The sequence below is a fragment of the Camelina sativa genome, chromosome 2, assembly GCF_030686135.1.
Source record: "Camelina sativa cultivar CO46 ecotype springtype chromosome 2, ASM3068613v1".
Lineage (NCBI taxonomy): Eukaryota > Viridiplantae > Streptophyta > Magnoliopsida > Brassicales > Brassicaceae > Camelina > Camelina sativa.
The window spans coordinates 9,809,211-9,827,847 of record NC_141881.1 but is presented as its reverse complement, the minus strand read 5'-3'; the positions used below and the strand labels follow the sequence as shown (position 1 = coordinate 9,827,847).

General features: G+C 40.6%; 3 non-coding genes across 3 annotated transcripts; 2 read left to right on the top strand and 1 right to left on the bottom strand.

The window, feature by feature from the left end:
• Positions 1 to 2,651: 2,651 nt before the first annotated feature.
• Positions 2,652 to 2,758, top strand: LOC147948385 (small nucleolar RNA R71). The gene has a single exon (XR_015585980.1). It is a non-coding gene; the product is annotated as a small nucleolar RNA R71 (small nucleolar RNA).
• Positions 2,759 to 8,464: 5,706 nt separating this feature from the next.
• LOC147948384 (small nucleolar RNA R71) lies at positions 8,465 to 8,576 on the top strand. The gene has a single exon (XR_015586082.1). It is a non-coding gene; the product is annotated as a small nucleolar RNA R71 (small nucleolar RNA).
• A 5,529-nt stretch (positions 8,577 to 14,105) lies between these two features.
• On the bottom strand, positions 14,106 to 14,212 carry LOC147948383 (small nucleolar RNA R71). The gene has a single exon (XR_015586185.1). It is a non-coding gene; the product is annotated as a small nucleolar RNA R71 (small nucleolar RNA).
• Positions 14,213 to 18,637: the final 4,425 nt, after the last annotated feature.

The window sequence follows — 18,637 nt, the reverse complement described above, 5'->3', positions numbered from 1 at the left end:
AATACTAATATGAAGATGCTAAAAATTTGAAATAAGAACACAAAACACAACATCAAATGCTATCTCAAACCCTCCCCCAAACTTAAATCACACAGTCCTCTGTGTGAAAGAAATTTGTAAGAGGATTCAAGATTAAAAACAAAACACAACTATGAAATGCAATGATATTTACAAGTGAAGGTGATGATGGTACCTTAGGGATTGTGGAAAAAGTTGTCCACATCCATCTGCATGCTGTCATAGGAGTAGTTGGGGTCTTGTTGATGATTTGGAGAAGGAGATTGGGGCAGCTCGACGATGGCAACCGACTGGGACTCGATCGAGTGCGTGTCCGAGTGGGGGGGTCGAGTGGGCCTGCGAATCTCCTTGCCTAAGTCCAAATCTCTCCATACCTAACTCCATTCTCACTAAAAAGCCTGTCCAACACAAACATAAAAGAAAACAAATCAAAACTACTAAGAAATTAAACCATATTTACAAAGGATACCTTAGGGACTTCCTCCCTAGTGAGCTTGTTTAAAGTCACTAAGCTTGACTTTAGTTTCTTTCTTAGACTTGGTCTAGATACCAAGGAGGTGATGAAATCCTCCCTGGAACCTCTTGGTCACTGTGAAGTTGATCCTTGATCACCTCACCCTTAGCACACAAACCATACTTCTTCTTGATTTTGAGCCTTGGTCTTGCTTTCCTCAAAGACCTCTTGTTCAGCTTAACTTGGAGATCCTCAACTATAGTAGACAGCTCTTGAACTGACCTCTTAAGCTTTTCCACAGAATCCTCTTGAAGTGGGAGCTCAGCCTTTGGAATTACCTTATGAATTAAACCTCCTTGACCACCTTTGTCCTTGATAGTAAAAGGCTGGTCATCAATGGTAGGAAGGTTGGTTCGATTATAGATGTTGAACTTCACAACTACATCTTCAGCAATGTTCAAGGTCACAAGACCTTCCTTGATATCAATAACTGCTCCCACAGTGGCTAAGAATGGCCTTCCAAGGATGATAGTATCATCGATCTTTAGGTTCTTTGTCCATCTCCAGTACCACAAAATCTGTGTGAACCCTTGCCTTCCCTATCTTGAGTGGGACATTCTCCAACCTACCAATTACTTCTCTGTTTGTCCCATCAGCTAGGCAAACATGGAGGTTGGTGGATTTGAAATCAGTTCTCCCAAGCTTTTGAGCTATGGAGTATGGCATCACACTAGTTGAAGCTCCTAAATCACAAAGGCATTGATTGTAGTGGAGGTAACTGATTGTGCAAGGCAGATAGAATGGTCCTGGATCCTTAAGCTTAATTGGGATGATCACTCCTCCAAGGTTCTCAAGATCCTTCTCATCTTGAGCTTGAGCCTTCTTCTTTGACAAATCAAGCAAAAAATCCCTATAGAGAGGATATGGTTCATACTGTTCCAAGGCAGGTCCTCTCTCCTCTTCTTGGTAAGCTATGATGACCTCTTGTATGGCTGACACTTGTTCCTTTTTCTCAACCAAAGCTTCTTCCTTCAAAACCCTTTCTTCCTCTAGTTGCTTAGCCAACATTTCTTTTCTCTCAATGATTTCCCTAAGCTCCTTAATTTTCTATGCTTTGAAACACCCAGGGAATGGTAGTGGAGGCTTGTAGGTAGGAGGAATGTACATAGCAGGTTTGACAGCTTCGGAGTCTCCAGCTCGATTGACCACTCGAGCACGCACTCGGTCGAGTGGCTGCTCAAGTTCCTGGTCGAGTTCGCTTGCGAGCTCCTGTTGCTTTGCACAAACGTCACTTGGGGCTTCAGTAACTAATGAATTCACCCAAACTTGGACTTCATTGTCCTTAGTGACTTCTTCCTCCTGAATTTGAATGGCTTTGGCTGTGAACTCCCTTGGATTTTGAACAGCTTTTCCAGGGAGTTGGTTGGGTTTTGGAGCTGAAGTAGAGGCTATGTTACTTTCCATATACTTCACCCTTGAATTAAGACCCTCAAACTTCATATTCAGATCATTGTATTGTGATGTGAGCCTTTGATTCAACTCAGCAAACTGTTTGGATTCCTCAATCTTTCCTTATGCTTGCCCAATCAACAATTGTTGCATCATTGCTCTTAAGTCTTGTTCTTGGCCTTGGTTAGTCTGAAACACTGGTGGGGGACACAACTGAGGCGGGAACACTTGATGTTGTTGTTTGGGGACATAGTTTTGTTGCTGTTGAGGCTGTTGAGGTGGATAGACTTGGTCTTGAGGATTAGCCACATTGGTACTCCTATAAGAGAGATTGTTGTTCTTGAAACCCCCTTGGTTGTAGCCCTTGAATCCTCCCTGGTTTTGCATGTAGCAGAACTCAGCAAACTCAGTCTCCCCCTCTTGAACTGGAACCTCTTCTTCACCAATGAAGTGAAGAGACTTTTGTTGGCTAAGAAGGATCTTGTCAAGCTTCTCATTGACCATCTTCAAGTCCTTCTTGTACTTGTCCTCTTTATCAGTTGATGATGACCTTATGGTTCTGTCATAGTCCTCATTATAGTTGCCATCTGACTGAGCAAGATTCTCAACTAACTCCCAGCCTTCTTCCACATTCTTGTTGAGGAAGTTTCCATTAGAAGCTGTGTCAAGAAGCATCCTTATCTTGGGAAGCACTCCTCTATATAATGTACTCAAGAGTGACTCATTTCTGAAACCATGATGAGGACATTGAGTCTGAAATCCTTTGAACCTCTCCCATGCTTCACAAAAGCTTTCATTGTTTCTTTGAGCAAACCTAGAAATTTTATTTCTCAACCTAGCAGTCCTTGCATTTGAGAAGAACTTGGCCAAGAAAGCCTTCTTGCAAGCATCCCATATGGTTATTGCTCCAGTAGGAAAAGTCTTCTCCCAAAGGTGTGCCTTATCTCCAAGTGAAAATGGGAAGAGCCTCAACCTGAATCCATCTTCACTCACTCCATTGATCTTTGTAAGACCACAGATTCTGTCAAACTCATCAAGGTGATCTAGTGGATCCTCCATTGGCAACCCATGGAACTTGTTAGCTTGAATCATGGAGATCAATCCACTCTTGATCTCAAAGTTGTCGTTTGGCACTGTTGGAGGCACAATACCAGCCTTTTGGTTGTGGGTGTTGGGTGCATCTCCAGCACCAATGTGCCTAGGTCTCTGCTCATGGTTAGCTTGTTGCTCCATGATAACTGGATCCTCTTGCTGAACTTGAACTACCCTTCTTCTCTTATTTCCCAAACCCTTTTGCTTCCTATGGATGTTATCAATAGGCCTTTGAAGATTGTCTTTCCCCTTAGACCTTGTGTGCATCAACAAACGCGAGTACAGACTCGAACAGGTTCAAAATTGAGCTCAGGCTCGTCTAGGCTGTCAAGTCGACTGGGAAGTGGTGTCCAAATGTACACGGCGTTTGACTCGATCAACTGCTCGATCACTGCTCGGTCGAGTGGTGGTCGAGTGAATGGTCGAGTGGTACCTGAAATGGAACTTCAACCCAGCAACAGAAGATTCAAGTCTATAAACGAACTTAATCTTAGATTAATATGGATCCTAAATGTCACAAAAACACACTCAAATGGGCAATGGCGCCAAATTGAAACAAGGATTTTATCTAGGTTCTCTAATTATGCAATGAATGTATGAGAACATGCAAACAAAGACATAAGCAGAGATGATGTGATGGAATGCAAGGTGTTTCAATACCCTTATGATGTTGTAGCATAAAGGATGTCAATCCATAAAGAGTGTGATATGTAAGCAGTCAAGATGTGATCAATGCATTCAAGTTAAGCCAAATATCAAGTTGATTTGTTTCTAACAACCTAATGAAAGAAATGTAAATGCAGAAGATTAAAGCAACTTAAGACAGTACTAATGCATAATTAAACAGTAGAACAAGTGCAATAAACTATGCTAAGCAATAGAAAACTACTAACAAATGCAACTAAGAGCAAACTGAAATGAAATAGAACAATGCATAAACAAGTAAGTAAACAGGGGCTCGACCTAGCACTCGGTTGAGTGCATGGTCGAGTGGGGGGTCGAGCACTTGGCCGAGTGATGCATAACAGAAGAACAAAAGCAAAATAACGAGCAGAGATGCAAAATAAATGATGAAAAACGATTAAACAGAGAAAGCAGTAATAAACAATGAGCAAATAGGTCCTAGAGATGGGGTTAATTGGTTGGTAACAAGCTAAGCTTACCCAGATTATTTAACAAACTTCAGAAAAGCTATCCCTAGACAATGATCTTCTAATACTTGCTAATCCATTCTCATGACAATAGCAATCAAGTTTAGTTTCATCCTAACCCAACTCTCATTGGTGAAACCATACTAAACAGGCAATAAACTCAGATCATCAATGTCAAAAATCATATTAAACATCTAATCTCTTAGCATGCTTCATGATAATCTCTAGTATTAGCCTTATCTAACAACTTAGACATTGGTGTGATGCTAAGAAGCTTAAGATCTATCCTTACCCTCTCAGTATAAGAACATCATAGAGCACATCTAATCTAGAAGGGATCTATAAACAATCAAGCTTAAACAATCTAGATAAACATAACTCTTTACCAACCTATCCCATCTCTAAGATCCTAAGCCACTAATCAAATCTAAAAATCATCATGAAGAACACAAACCCAGAAAATGATGATATAGACATAGATGGATAGATAATGATGAGATGAACAATTTAATACAAAGAAGTGAAAGAAAATACTCAATAGATTCAAAGTTATGAAGGTTACAAATCTATGAAAATCTAGAGAAAATATAAGAGATGATGCAATAATGTAAAAATAGCTAAAAATGGCAAAAACTAGATTATGAGGTGTCTACAGGGTCTCTCTTTTCGGCCACAAGTGCCAGCACATATATATAGTAAAGAGGGGGAAGCCCTAGTTAGTTAGAGGACAAAATAGAGAGTTGGCTGCAAGTGCTCGACCATGCTCGGTCGAGTGCATGGTCGAGTGGTTGGTCCGTCAAGTAACTCCAGTCTTCGATCTGGTATGATACCGGTTCAGTAAAACAGGTATAACTATTGAACGACAGATTCGATTGCCTTGAAACCACCGGTATTGGAAAAATAACTCAATTTCCTACAACTCTCATGAAGGACGCTGAAGCTGAATCGCAACGTCAAATCTACATTCGGATCGATCTTTGAGGAGCTCGTTATGAACCCGACCATGTACTCGATCGTGTGCCTGCTCGAGTGGTATGGTCGAGTGCCTTCTTTTCCCTTCCTGATACTTCCAGTCCTCTTTTTTTTAGCTCCAGAAATAACAGCAAGTCCTTCCTTACCCTTTTAGAGCTCCATAACACCTAATAATACTCCAAATGCACAAATGTATGCAATGCATGCTTCTAAACATCCTAAGTGCATATTTGGACATAAATGGCTATAAAACCTAAGGAATGACTTCTATATGATGCAAAACATGAACTAAACAAGGCCATAAATATAGTAAAATATAGTGACACAGATTCCAAGCCTAGCTAAAAACAAGAGCCAGTTCTTTGTCATTCTCAATACTCTCAAGATTTCACAACCTATAGCATTATCAAGAAAAGGCCTCACTCAACAAATCAATACAAGGCTTGAAACAAAAGGCTGGGGTTCAAAGGTGTGGCAAGAGATTGGGTTAAACAAAATAGAGTGGCAAATTGAGATAGTTAACCCAAATGAAAGTTCCATGAGCTAGCATTCATAGTCCATATGCAAGATAATTTAAAGATCAAATTAAAGTCCAAATAATATAGAGATGCAGCAATGATCAAGCAAGCTTTACACTAGAAGAAAATGCTTTCAAGTGACACAATGCTTTTAAGCCTAGATTCTTCATTTTTTTCCAAAGATTAAACAAGCACCAATGAACTATAAATGAGGGCTGTGGGTTCAATCCTAAAACTCAACCTTTACAAGGCAATTTCATTATTATCCCAAATGCAAATGAAAATGCATACTAAATGCTTCTAGACTCAATCCTAAACACAAGAATGAATATGCAAAGCTACATGCATTTGTTTTTGGTTTTTGAAAATTTTCAAAATTTTTTTGATTTTTCTCAAAACATAGCTATTAACAATGCATTACACAAAAGATGAAAATCAAAACAGAACACAATGTTAGATGGTTAGTCCCTCCCCCAAACTTAATTCACACAGTCCCTGTGTGAGAAGAATCCAAGAGAAAGACTAACAAAATAAAGAAAACAAGACTCAAATGAGTGGAAGGAGAATGAAGTGATAGGAGGAGCTTAAGTGCTCCCTTGAGATCCTGTTGAATTGGTGGAAGGAGAATGAAGGCTGATAGTAGTGACACTTGAGAGAAGTTCATGAAGCTTATCTTTGTCATAATGATACTTGGGATCTAGCTTGGCTTTGACACTTGCAAAGGGTGAAGAACGACCTTTGTGCTTCACTTTGTACTCTATTGCTCCATCAACAAGCCCCAAGGGATGCAAACACAAAGTCATAGGAGAGGGATGCAAACACAAAGTCATAGGAGAAGAAACAATGGTAGGAAGGTAGTTTTGTTTCTTCTTCCTCTTCTTCTTGTCAACAACTTTATTTTCTTGACCCAAATCCCCTTCTCTTGAATCTCCTTTGAGGTCATCAAATAAAGAGTCTAAACACTCACCATCCAAAATTTCCTCATCAAGCTTTGTAGTCTCTTTAATCCCCACTTTATCAACTTGGAGCTCTTGATGTTGATCATTCAAGTCTCTATGCTCTTCCTTAGTTGCCACTTCTTCACTAGTGATTGTTCCATAAAACATTGTTGAGGAAGAAGGTTTGATAGGATAGGATGTGTTGGGATTCACATGAAGAAGAGTTACTCTCGTATTTGGCAAATCAATTCTTTCCCCCACAATGTTGAGAAAGGGAGTTCCTAGTATGAGAGGGAGCTTGTTGGTTTCTTTCATCTTAACTATCATGAAGTCTGTTGGAACTAAGCAATCCCCAACCTTGAGTGGATAATTTTCAAGCAAACCAAGTGGAGAATTTGAGGAAGCATCTCCAAACATGATGGAAGAAGAAGGCTGCTTCATGTCTTTGATCCCAAGACTCTTTACCATCTCAAGTGACATCACATTAACACTTGCTCCTGAATCACATAAGACATCATCAAGTTGTAAAGCACCAAGTAAGCAAGGTATAGTAAATCTGCCTGGATCTTCAAGCTTGGAAAGTGTTTTTGGACTTGGTTGTTGTTCACTTGGTGAATCAAAAATTCCCATGATTTCTTCCACCTTCTCTCTGTTTGCTAGAATGGCTTTGATGAACTCTATATGGCTAGGAACTTGAGACAAGCTATCCACACAAGGCAAAGGTGCTCCAACTCTATTCATATTAAACTTGAGAGCACTTTCTTTTTAGCCTTTCTAAGAACCCTTTGTGGAAATGGAATTGGAGGACTATAAAGAGGAAGAGCAACACTTGGTTCATCTTTCTTTTCAACCTCCTTGGCAACTATCTCCTTACCCCTTGATCCCTTCTCAGATTTCTCAACTTTAGCAACCACCAAATTCTCAGCAGCAGAACCATATAGGAGAGAAGAGATCTCTTCAATAGACCTTTCATTCTCATCAGCATGGCTATCCATTTTTGATTTTTCTAAACTCATACTAGTAACCCTGTTCACTTCTTCCTTGAAGATGGCATTGCAAAACGCCTTTGGGTTTTGTTCTGATTTTCCCGGTAGAGAGCCCATTTGTTTTGTTGAAGAGGAAGAAGCTTGTCCCTGGACTTTTGTTTGCAACCTTTCAAACTTAGCATTTAACTCACCATAGACATTGTCAACCTTGTTGTGTATGGCTTTCATTTGTGTAGCAAGTTCAATGGCTCCTCTTCCTTGTCCTTCTAGGAGTTGTCTAAGTAGAGCATTTGTGTCATCTACTTGACCTTGAGAATGTGGTGCAGTCAGTTGTTGTTGAGGTTGGGAATAGCTTTGAGGCTTGGCTTGGTAATTTCCTTGAGGTTGAGGCTGATAGTTGGGTTGGGAAGGGAAACCAGGTGGTTTTTGGGGTGGATAAGACTAATCTTGTGGGTTCTCCACATTGGTGCTGCGGTAAGAGAGGTTAGGGTGGTTGCGGTAATTAGGATTGAACTTGTTATAGCCTTGGCCACCAACATAATTGACCTCTTCTTGTCTCTCAACACAAGCTTCCATACCGTCTTGATAAAGTTCACATTCATTGACAAAGTGGACTGGCTTTTGAGTGGCAAGAAGCATCTTATCCATCTTGTCATTCAATGCTTTGATCTCCTTGCGGTGATTCTCATTCATATCAGTATGATCTCGTGGAGTTCTATCATAATCCTCCCCATAGTTACCATCACTTTGAGCAAGATTCTCCACCAAAGTCATACCAACATCAACATCTTGGCCAAGAAAGTTACCATTACTTGCTGTGTGAAGCAACATTCTTATCTTTGGTAGCACCCCTCTATACAATGTGCTAAGAAGAGACTCCTTGGAGAAACCATGATGAGGGCATGCTTAGACATAGTATAGCCCTTGAATCTCTCCCATGCTTTACAAAAGCTCTCATTTCTCTTTTGAGCAAAGCTAGATATCTCATTTCTCAACCTTGCTGTTCTTGTAGTAGAGAAGAATCTTGGATATGAAAGCTCTCTTGCATTGATCCCACGAGGTGATTGATCCCACTGGTAGGTTCTTCTCCCAAGTCCTAGCTCTATCTCCAAGAGAAAACGGGAAGAGGCGGAGTTTGAATGCATCTTCCGAGATACCGTTGATTTTCACTGTCCCACACATCATATCAAACTGATCCAAGTGATCAAGAGGGTCTTCCATAGGCAAACCGTGAAACTTTGAGCTTTGCACCATGTTGATTAGACTTGACTTAATCTCATAGTTATTGTTCTCAACAGCGGGTGCTCTAATTCCTTGGCGGTTCCCATGAATGTTCGGTTGATCAAAAGCTCCAATGACTCGTGGTTGTCTTGGAGGATGGATAGGAGCTTGGTTTTCGTTGGGCTGATCATTTCCATTATGACCAGCAGCAGGAGGCAGATTGTTCTCCATAGCTTGGTGGGCTAAACGGCGGTTCTCTCTTTCAAGTCGGGGTACGTCGTCAACAGGCTGAAACAAGTTTGCTAGGCCGTGGCTTCTCAAGTTCATACACCCTGAAAATCAAAGACAAAACACCAATGCAACCCAAGTAACAAACAGTGTAAAGTAAATGAATAGTCTCAAGCAAAGATGAAATCCTAATGGTCAATTCTAATGCAAAAAGGCAACGGCGCCAAATTGATGTAGTAACTTTAGTATCAATTACTATCAATCCACAATTTGCATTAACCAACACACCAAGAATACACAAAGATGCTTAATCTATTCTTAATCAAGGAAAAGTTCTTTTATCACAATCTTAGCTAACAAAATGATTCAAACAAAGGAAAACAAGATAATGCAAACTCAAGGCAATAGAACACAACTAGCAACAGTACTGAAAATCAAGAATTAACAAGAAAAATGAAGAATTAAGCTCTAAAAACACATGAAAACACAAGATATCACTGTTATAACCATATAACTTGCACATGTTGATAGAAGAAGAAAAGAAAGAAGGAGCTCATATTAGAAAAGAGAACCTGATCGAGAATAAGAATGATCAGAGTATACTTGAAAAAAAACATACCTGTTACCGAAGAAACCCAAATATCAGTGGTGAGTGAAACTCTTTGCTTACTCTAATAAACAATTGTCTAAGTGTGGCCTTCCTCTCATGATACATTTTCACTATGTCTCTTGTTGTTGTCCTTCTTGAGTGAGGCTTATACAAATTTACCTAAACAGTTATAACCATGTTAAGAGAAGACTAACCTTGTTGCAAAAAAATCTTAATGCCATGGATTCTACAAATGACAATGGTAGCTCTCCTATCACCACCATTTTATTAAGTTCTTCTCTGAAAACATGCTCATGCACTTTTGCACTCTGTCGGTTTCCTTCTTGATTAATAACTTGTTGTCCTTCTTCCCACGCTTTGAATGCCTTACATATATCTTTATGATTCCACAAGTTTTTTGTCCCTGAATTTGTAGCACATCCTAACTCCTTCCCACAATAGTTGCAGGTACATCTCTCACGGCTTCCAGGTAATCTTGTGAAGTGGCACCATACACCGGATCTTGGTGTAAGTATCCTTGGGCTCTTATTTTGCTCAGCAGCAGTTCCTCCACCACCGATTGATTTCCATGACCATGAGTTTGTTTTCTTTTGCCCCTTAAATTAGACTCCGGTGTCAAATATTCTTCTTCCTCTTCATGTTCATATCTCTCTCTGTCTCTGTTATCATGAGTTGGAGATGATTAATCCATCTGTAAACAAAAAAAATATTATAAGTTAGCTTTACACTTTGCAAACTTCTCAAGATCAATGATAAGTCGAAAATGTTTTAACGAGTGAATCAGACAAGCAAGAACATCATAAACGAACATGTTTTAACGAGTGAATCAGACAAGCAAGAACATCATCAACGAACATGTTTTAACAAGTGAATCAGACAAGCAAGAACATCATCAACACTCAGCAAAAACAGAGATATCGAGAACAAAACAAACACTCAAACATACAAACAATCAAATATCTATATCTATATGACTATACTGCTATGTCTAATACTCTTAAGTGTGTATGACTAAGGCCTAAGTTTCAAGAGGACAACTAAAAAGAGAAGAAGATGTACCGGTGATGGCCTCCGTGAAGTCGCAGACAGAGGAGATGATGCTTTATCACAAGTATGAGTTTCCAGCTTGAACAATTGGGGTTTTTACACCTTTATCATGATTCACGAGTCTCGATTTCAAAAATGAGAAGCCGAACAGGCTATTGTAGGTTAGTTCAATTGAATTAGGGATTGTATAATTATAGATGTATAGATAGATGTGTAGATATGTTCGGATTGGTTCGGGAATCCGATATTTGTGAGAACTAAACCCGATCGGGTATTATACACCATCCGTATCCGATCCAAACTGCCTACTTCCGGTCGGGTTCGGGTTCAGGTTTCGGATCCAGTTATTTTGCCCAAGGCTAATGATATGTAGATCTGAGTAGTGAACTAGGATCTTAGAGATGAGATAGGTTGTTGGTTAAGAGATATGTTTATCTAGACTGTTTAATCTTGTTTGTTTACAAATCCCTTCTGGGTTAAGAGATATGTTTATCTAGACTGTTTAATCTTGTTTGTTTACAAATCCCTTCTGGGTTAGGAGAGTTCTATGCTATCTCTGTTCTGAGAAATTAAAGATAGATCTCAGCTGTTTTAACTTACAAAAGATGTTTAGGATGCTATATAAAACTAATAATGAGATTAATATGCCTAGCCTAAGAGATTAGTTGTCTAGGGTGGTTTTTGATAAAGAATGAATCTAGAATTTAAAGTCTGTTTATCCATGTCTTAGCTAGTGAGAACTAGGTTTAGGAGTGTTTAAACCTGATTGCTATTGTCATGAGAGTGGATTAGCAAGTTTATGAGATCATTGTCTAGGGAAAGCTTCTGTGAAGTTTGTTAAACAGTCTGGATAAGCTTAGCTTGATACTAACCAATTACTCTGATGTACATATATTTTACCCTGTTTATGCATAGTTTATCCTTCTATTTTGCCATGTTTACTAGCTAGTTTTGTCATTTTTGTGTAGGTTAGCCTATGTTTGTGCATTAGGGTAGAAATTGCATGCATGACATTTGCATGTTTGCTTGCATAAATAGGTAATTTAGGTCCTTTGGAGCATGGAAGTCTGCTGAGAAAGAAGAGAGTACATCTAGTGAAGCAGATCAAGGTTGGAATAAAAGGAAGGCAAAGTCTCAAAGTCACTCAACCTCCCCACTCGACCAGACACACGACCAAGCAGGGAGAGGGACTCGACCAAGAGCCGACAAGCTTTAGAAGGCACTCGACCATGCACTCGACCGAGCACATGGTTGAGCATTTGGCTAGCCGCCTTAGTCTTTTGTCTCCTAGCTAACTGATAACTCTCTAATTTACACTTTCTTAGACATCTTTTTATCCATGTTTTGCATTATATATAGCCTAACCTTAGCATTTTTAGGTCCTTAACCTTAGAAATTTGCATTTAGGTTATTTAGAGTGCTGCATTGTTGCATGGTGCATTTTGGATGAAAACAGGCGCTCTGGAGCCTAAAAAGAGCAAGAAAGAGGTGAAACTCGAGCATGTAAGCCACACCCGAGGAGGCACCCGACCACTAGCCTCGTTAGAACTTTGGGCAGAGCTGGGCGGCTAGGTCAAAGGGGTTTGCATATATAAACCCCCTCCTTATTTTCTCGCCCAGCAAGGCGCAGACACTCACGAACGAGAGAGCGAGAGCTACTGAGAGAGAGAGAGAGTGAGCGATTTTATACTTTACAAGTCTTGTTAGGATTTCTACAATCTACTGTTTATGCAATTCATACACTTCGATTTTGCACTACGTCTTTATTCCTTTTTCAATATATCATCTATTTTTACTTTATGAATCTCTTATTTGTTTATGCTTCTGTTTCGATTAACATGAGATATGAGTAGTGATCCAAAGTTTCTTGGGATGGGATAGGTTAGTGATTATTCTTAATCGGTTAGGATGTTTTAGCTTGATTTTTTTTATGAAATTTCCCTTCTAGATAGGTGTTCTTAATGCTAGGTTCAGACAAATAGGTTGAGTCTAGATCTTAGGCAGATCACCACCGAGAGGTATTCAATGAATTGCTTGAATTAACCTATGCTAGAGATTTACTCACTTAGCCTAAGAGATTAGATTAGTAAGGAGTTTATTGGCAATAATGAATCGGATCTTAATGCCTTCTTAGTCATGTTTCTCCATCGAGAGTTGGATAAGGAAGTGATTAAGGTTGATTGTTTCTACCACGAGAGTGGATTTGCAAGATTTAGAGATTCATTGCCTAGGGAATATATTGCTTGAGGCATGTAAGGCATCCCAAATCGATTAGGAGTACTTGTGAACTGATTACCCCATCCTTAGGAGGTTTGGTATTTTGATTGTTTACAGTTTTACATCAACTCAACCCTCTACCCGAACTCGTACTTAATCATCAACTTCGTGTACAGCCTTGGGTTGTTATTCATTATGTTTCTGATTTTTCCTGTTATCCTACCACCTACTCGATCCAGTACTCGATTGCTTGCATCGTGTGCTTAAGTCGAGTAGTTCTTATTTTAGTTTTCTTATTTCTGTCCAATTTAGGTTGTTAGTCAAAACCCCTATTATTGCTTGGCTTGACTTGCATTGTTCTGATCACATCTTATCTGCTAGCATATAACAATTTGGATTGATAACCCTTTCTACTACAACTGCATAGGGAATTGATACCCTGGGTGAAAATCTTGTTATCAATTTGGCGCCGTTGCCATTTGGTTGAAATTGTTTGTTATATTTAGGATTTCAGCACTTGCTCGATCAAGTTCTTTTTACTTAATAGATTTGATAATGACTTGTTTGCTTTTCTGTTTGTTTGTTTTGCATTTCAGGTGAAACCTGAGGCACAACCCGGTCAGTCACTTGGTCACCTGGATTGAGTTGACCTTTGTGTACTTACTCGGATACCTGATTGTGCATGCAAACACGTTCCAAGGGTAGCCAACTCCTGAGTCCTTTTCTCGACAACGTCGATAGACCAAGGTTACTTCATCAACAACAAGTACAGCAACCACAACCGACACCACTAGAGGAGGAAATGAATAATCAGAACGGTCCACCTTCCCCTCAAGAGAGGACCAACATAGGAGCTGGGGATGCCCCCTCTACTCATACTCAAAGGCATGGTATCGTGCCTCCTGCCGTTCAAAATAACAATTTTGAGATCAAGAGTAGTCTCATCCAGATGATTCAGAGCAACAAGTTTCATGGACTGCCAATGGAAGACCCAATGGACCATCTGGATGACGTTGATAGGCTCTTTAGCCTAACCAAAATAAATGGAATTAGCGAAGATGGATTCAAGCTCCGGCTTTTCCCATTTTCTCTGGGTGATAAGGCACACGTATGGGAGAATTCCCTACCTAAGAAGTCTATAACCACATGGGAAACATGCAAGAAGGCGTTCCTCTCCAAATTCTTCTCTAACTCCAGAAATGCAAGGCTGCGGAATGACATCTCCAACTTTGTTCAGAAAAACAAACAAACGTTTAGTGAAGCCTGGGAACGTTTCAAGGGATATGCCAGTCGATGCCCGTGTAACGGATTCAGCAATGCTTCATTGCTAAGTACCCTCTACCACGGCGTAGCCCCTAAGATATGGATGCTGCTGGACACCGCAAGCAATGGAAACCTTCTCAATAAGGATGTTGATGAAGGTTGGGACCTGGTGGAGAACTTAGCCCAATCTGATGGGCACTACAATGAGGAGTATGATCGGTCCATCCGCTCTTCTAGCCATGATGATTCGAAGTACAAGCGAGATATGAAGGCACTCAATGATAAGTTGGACAAACTCCTAAGCCAGAAACATCATGTCAACTCCATTTCCGAGGAGGAGCAGTTTCCACAACAGGATGGGGAAAGCGCACAGCTTGAGGATGTAAACTACATCCAAAATCAAGGCGGTTACAATAAGGGATACAACAACTATAACCAAACCCAAATCTCTCCTACTGTAACCTGAATGTTGCCAATCCTCAGGATCAGCTCTATCCATCCGCAGTCCAAGGAAACCAAGCCCCACCAAAGCCTTTTGTCCAATATAATTAAGGCTATGCTCCTAAGCAGGAATACTCCGGCGGATACCAACAACCAATGGTATCACCTGGATTTCCACCGCATAAGGGACCACCAAACCCACCTCAAGAGACCGAACTACAAGGTTTAATTTAGCAGATAATCCAAAGCCTGGCATCGATAGCAATGGACAATGCCAAACGTTTTATAGAAATGAGCAACAAGATAGATGCTGGGTACAACGACCTCAATGCTAAATATGACTCTCTCAATACCAAGTTCAGATATCTAGAAGGCCAAACAGTCACACAACCGGCTCCAAAGAATGGCCAGCTACCCGGTAAATCTGTTTAGAACCCAAAATATTATGCTACCTCACAGGCAATTTTTGTAAATGATGTCGATTATTACCTCACTGAGGACAGTGATGATCAGTACATGAGTATGTGGATCACAGTCAGATCTACGACCAACAACACTACTTATCCGAGTATCAACCTGATCATCCATATGATCACCCCGATCGAGCTAACGATCGAGTATCAATTTGGGAATCGCAAACTGACGCATCACTCGAGGCTGAACCCGATGCCTTACCCGATGGTAATGGTCAGATAAACCATCGGGCAGACGTCCATATGACAGATCGATCACAACCTCCTGCGCCTGAAGAAGGGGAATTGGAGGAAAGATTCAGAGCAGCTCTTGACATTCAATTAGAAGCACTAGGGAGACCATTCTTGGCAACGGTTGGTGCAGTGATAGACGTGAAGAAGGGACAAATCAACATTGAGCATGGAGAGCACATTAAAATGAAATTTAACATTAAGAGTGGAATAAAAAGGCCAACTATCAATCGTCAGGTCTTCTACACTCAAGTGCTGCCAAGAATGATCCAGCATTACCAAGAAGTTCACACTACCTTTGCTGTAGAAGCAAGGAAAAGAATCAGAGAGTCCGACGAATGAGTATGCTGCAATAGAGAGGACCTTCAAACCTCTCTACCCCAAATTCAATGCCTGAAAACCATGGAAAATCAAGCTCAGTGACTTAAAACAAGCTCATTTGGGAGGAAGTCCCAAAGGTATTTTTTAAACTCTTTTGATTTAAGTTTAAAACATTTTTTTTTATTTGCTTTTGATATTTAGTTGGTTTTATTTGAGATTTGAAATAGCTTTAAATTTGTTTAATTTTTACTAAAAAAAATATATATAATAATAAATGTATTTATGAGTTTTGGTGAACCCGAGGTACAATCCTAATACGTACTCGACACGCCCGATCGTGTTTCTGCTTGGGTGGCGAGTGAAGTACGAATTCCCCAACCCCATCCCACTCTCGGAGAAACCCTAGCAGCTACCTCCTCTATTTAAAGTAACATAGACCTCTCCTCTTCAGCATCACAAAATCGATAAGTTCCCTCAACCCTAAAACTCTTTAGCTTCCAAGTTCCTACTTACTCTCTGAAACACGATTGCTCTTAGATTTTAGGGAACTAACCCTAATTATCTCGAGTTTAGCTTTTTCTTCTTTTCAAGGATTCACCTATGGCTCCAAAGATCAAAATCTACAAGAAGAAGGGAACCACTTCCACCTCCGCCGCTGCCAGAACCGGAGAAGGACGCGACCCTACTCGAGATTCCCAGGGACGAGGAGACGTTTTGCATGCCTTGCTGACAAGTGGACGTTTCCAATCCCCAACCCGATGCTTTACCCAATCGGACACCCGAGACGATACTCGAGCATCTGATCGTGTGAACACTCGAATCTGTTTGCCAAGGCCAGTAGCGAGTGCTGTCCGCAGATCTCCATGACGTAGGGACCTGTCTACGTCAAAAAAAATGGTAACTGACCCCATGGAGGTCGACTCGGATGCCGACGGTGGAAGATGCGAGGAAAACCAAACCGCCTATTCGAGAAACAGAGCTGCGGTCGCGAAGAGGAAGAGATCGGCTTCCGAAAAGGCCAAGAAGGTGGCTGAGAGCCCTGACCATGGAGAGGAGCAGCGTGAACGCACCCGGATGGCGTCGAGGAGGCTGAAGCAGAAAGAAATAGAAACACCGGTGAGGCAGTTCAAGATTCTCCGAAAGATTAGCTTCATTGGAATCCGCTACCCCCACCGCGAGACGATGAAAAAGGTAGGGATCGCGAAAGATGTCGATTTTCTTTTTGACATGTGCCACATGGGCAAGCTAACGAGAATTAACCTAGAAGCATACAAGGAGGAGACGGTTCACTTCCTCGCCACGCTACGGTTACACTACTTTGAAGACCACCCGAAGCTACTACCCAATGGAGAGATCAGGTTCATCACCTTCTCAGTGCATAATAAGGAGTATCGGCTTACCTTTAAGGAGATGGAGGAGCTGTACGGTTTCAGGGCTGGTCATGGGGAAGCTATGGAGGTAGACAAGTAGGAGATGAAATCCCTATGGCTGACAATAGGGGAAAATCTTCCTTACAAGTCCACAAGCTCCAAATCTGCTCAAATTAGAAGCCCTGTCCTAAGGTATTTTCACAAATCCTTAGCCTGCACTCTATTCGCTATAAAGGAAATAGTGAATGTGAATGATCATGAGCTTCAGCTGTTAGACATAGTGATGTGATCCTCCCAAGGAATCGACGCTCTAAGGTTGGTAGACTGATAATCCTAGAACTCCGATGGCTCGCGAAGCTGGATGATAAGCCGTGAGATGAACTCGAAAATCCTTATGCCCCAAACTCTATTAAAACAAACCAAACAAAGCAAGGCGGTGGAACTTTAGATAGAAGCTTCGCGGAGACAGATGACAAGGCGTGAGACTAATCCCGAAAATCCTTGTGCCCTAGACTCTCTTATAACGACTCTTCAATCCTCAGCTAGTGAATGGCAACGTCAAGTGCTGTTGAATCACTTGATATACCGACAACTCTTTGATGTAACCCACCAAGGAGAAAGAACAAGTTCCAAAGGAACAAAGGAGTTTACCACTCTCAAATATAAGATAAAAGATTTCTTTTTTGGATGATTTTCTCAAATGAGATTACATGTGTTTATATAGGAATAGAAAAACTTGGTAACAAAGCCAAGTATTAATTATTCTTGGAACTAAAAGACAATAAAGATAGATAGTTGAATGAAGACCCAACTCTTGGTGCATGTTTCCTTCTTCCAAAGTGACTTTTGGTGCATGTATCTCTTATTTTCGTCACTCTTCTTTGACCACAAAATAAAGTGATTATTTTGGGCTTTCTTGGGCTTGTATTAGGCTCAAAGTGGGCTGGACTTGATAGATATCATCTCCAATAGAAATTCCCATGTTCTCTTTGCTCCAAATATCTTCAAATATCAAATGAACAGCTCCAGCAAGCTGTTTGGTCCTTGCCCTTGTCATTTGTCCAACTGGTACAAGCATAGCATCCTCAGGAACAAGCTCAGCTTCCACTTGATCATCCTCATTGCTTCCCATTATCATATCATGCCCCTCCTCTTCAAAAGGATTTGTCCTCAAATCCGGACCATCTGCCACAAATGGAGCCAAGTCAGAAACATTAAAAATGGAGTTCACTTTGTACTTACCTTGCAAATCAAGCTTGTAAGCATTGTCAGTGATTTTCGTCAAGACTTTGAATGGACCATCGACCCTTGGCATTAGTTTAGACTCTCTTTCAGCTGGGAAACGTTCCTTTCTCAAATGTATCCAAACTAGATCTCCCACTTCAAAAACCAGCTGGCGTCTTCCTTTGTTTGCTTGCTTCTCATACTGCTTTGTCCTTGCTTCAATGTTGAGTCGTGCCTTCTCATGAATCTGCTTAACAAGTTCAGCTTTTTTTTTCCCATCCATACTAACTCTTTCACTCAAAGGTAAAGGGATTAGATCCAAAGGTGTTAAAGGGTTAAAACCATAAACAATTTGGAAAGGGGAATACTTAGTAGCAGAATGAACTGAATGATTATATGCAAACTCAACAAGA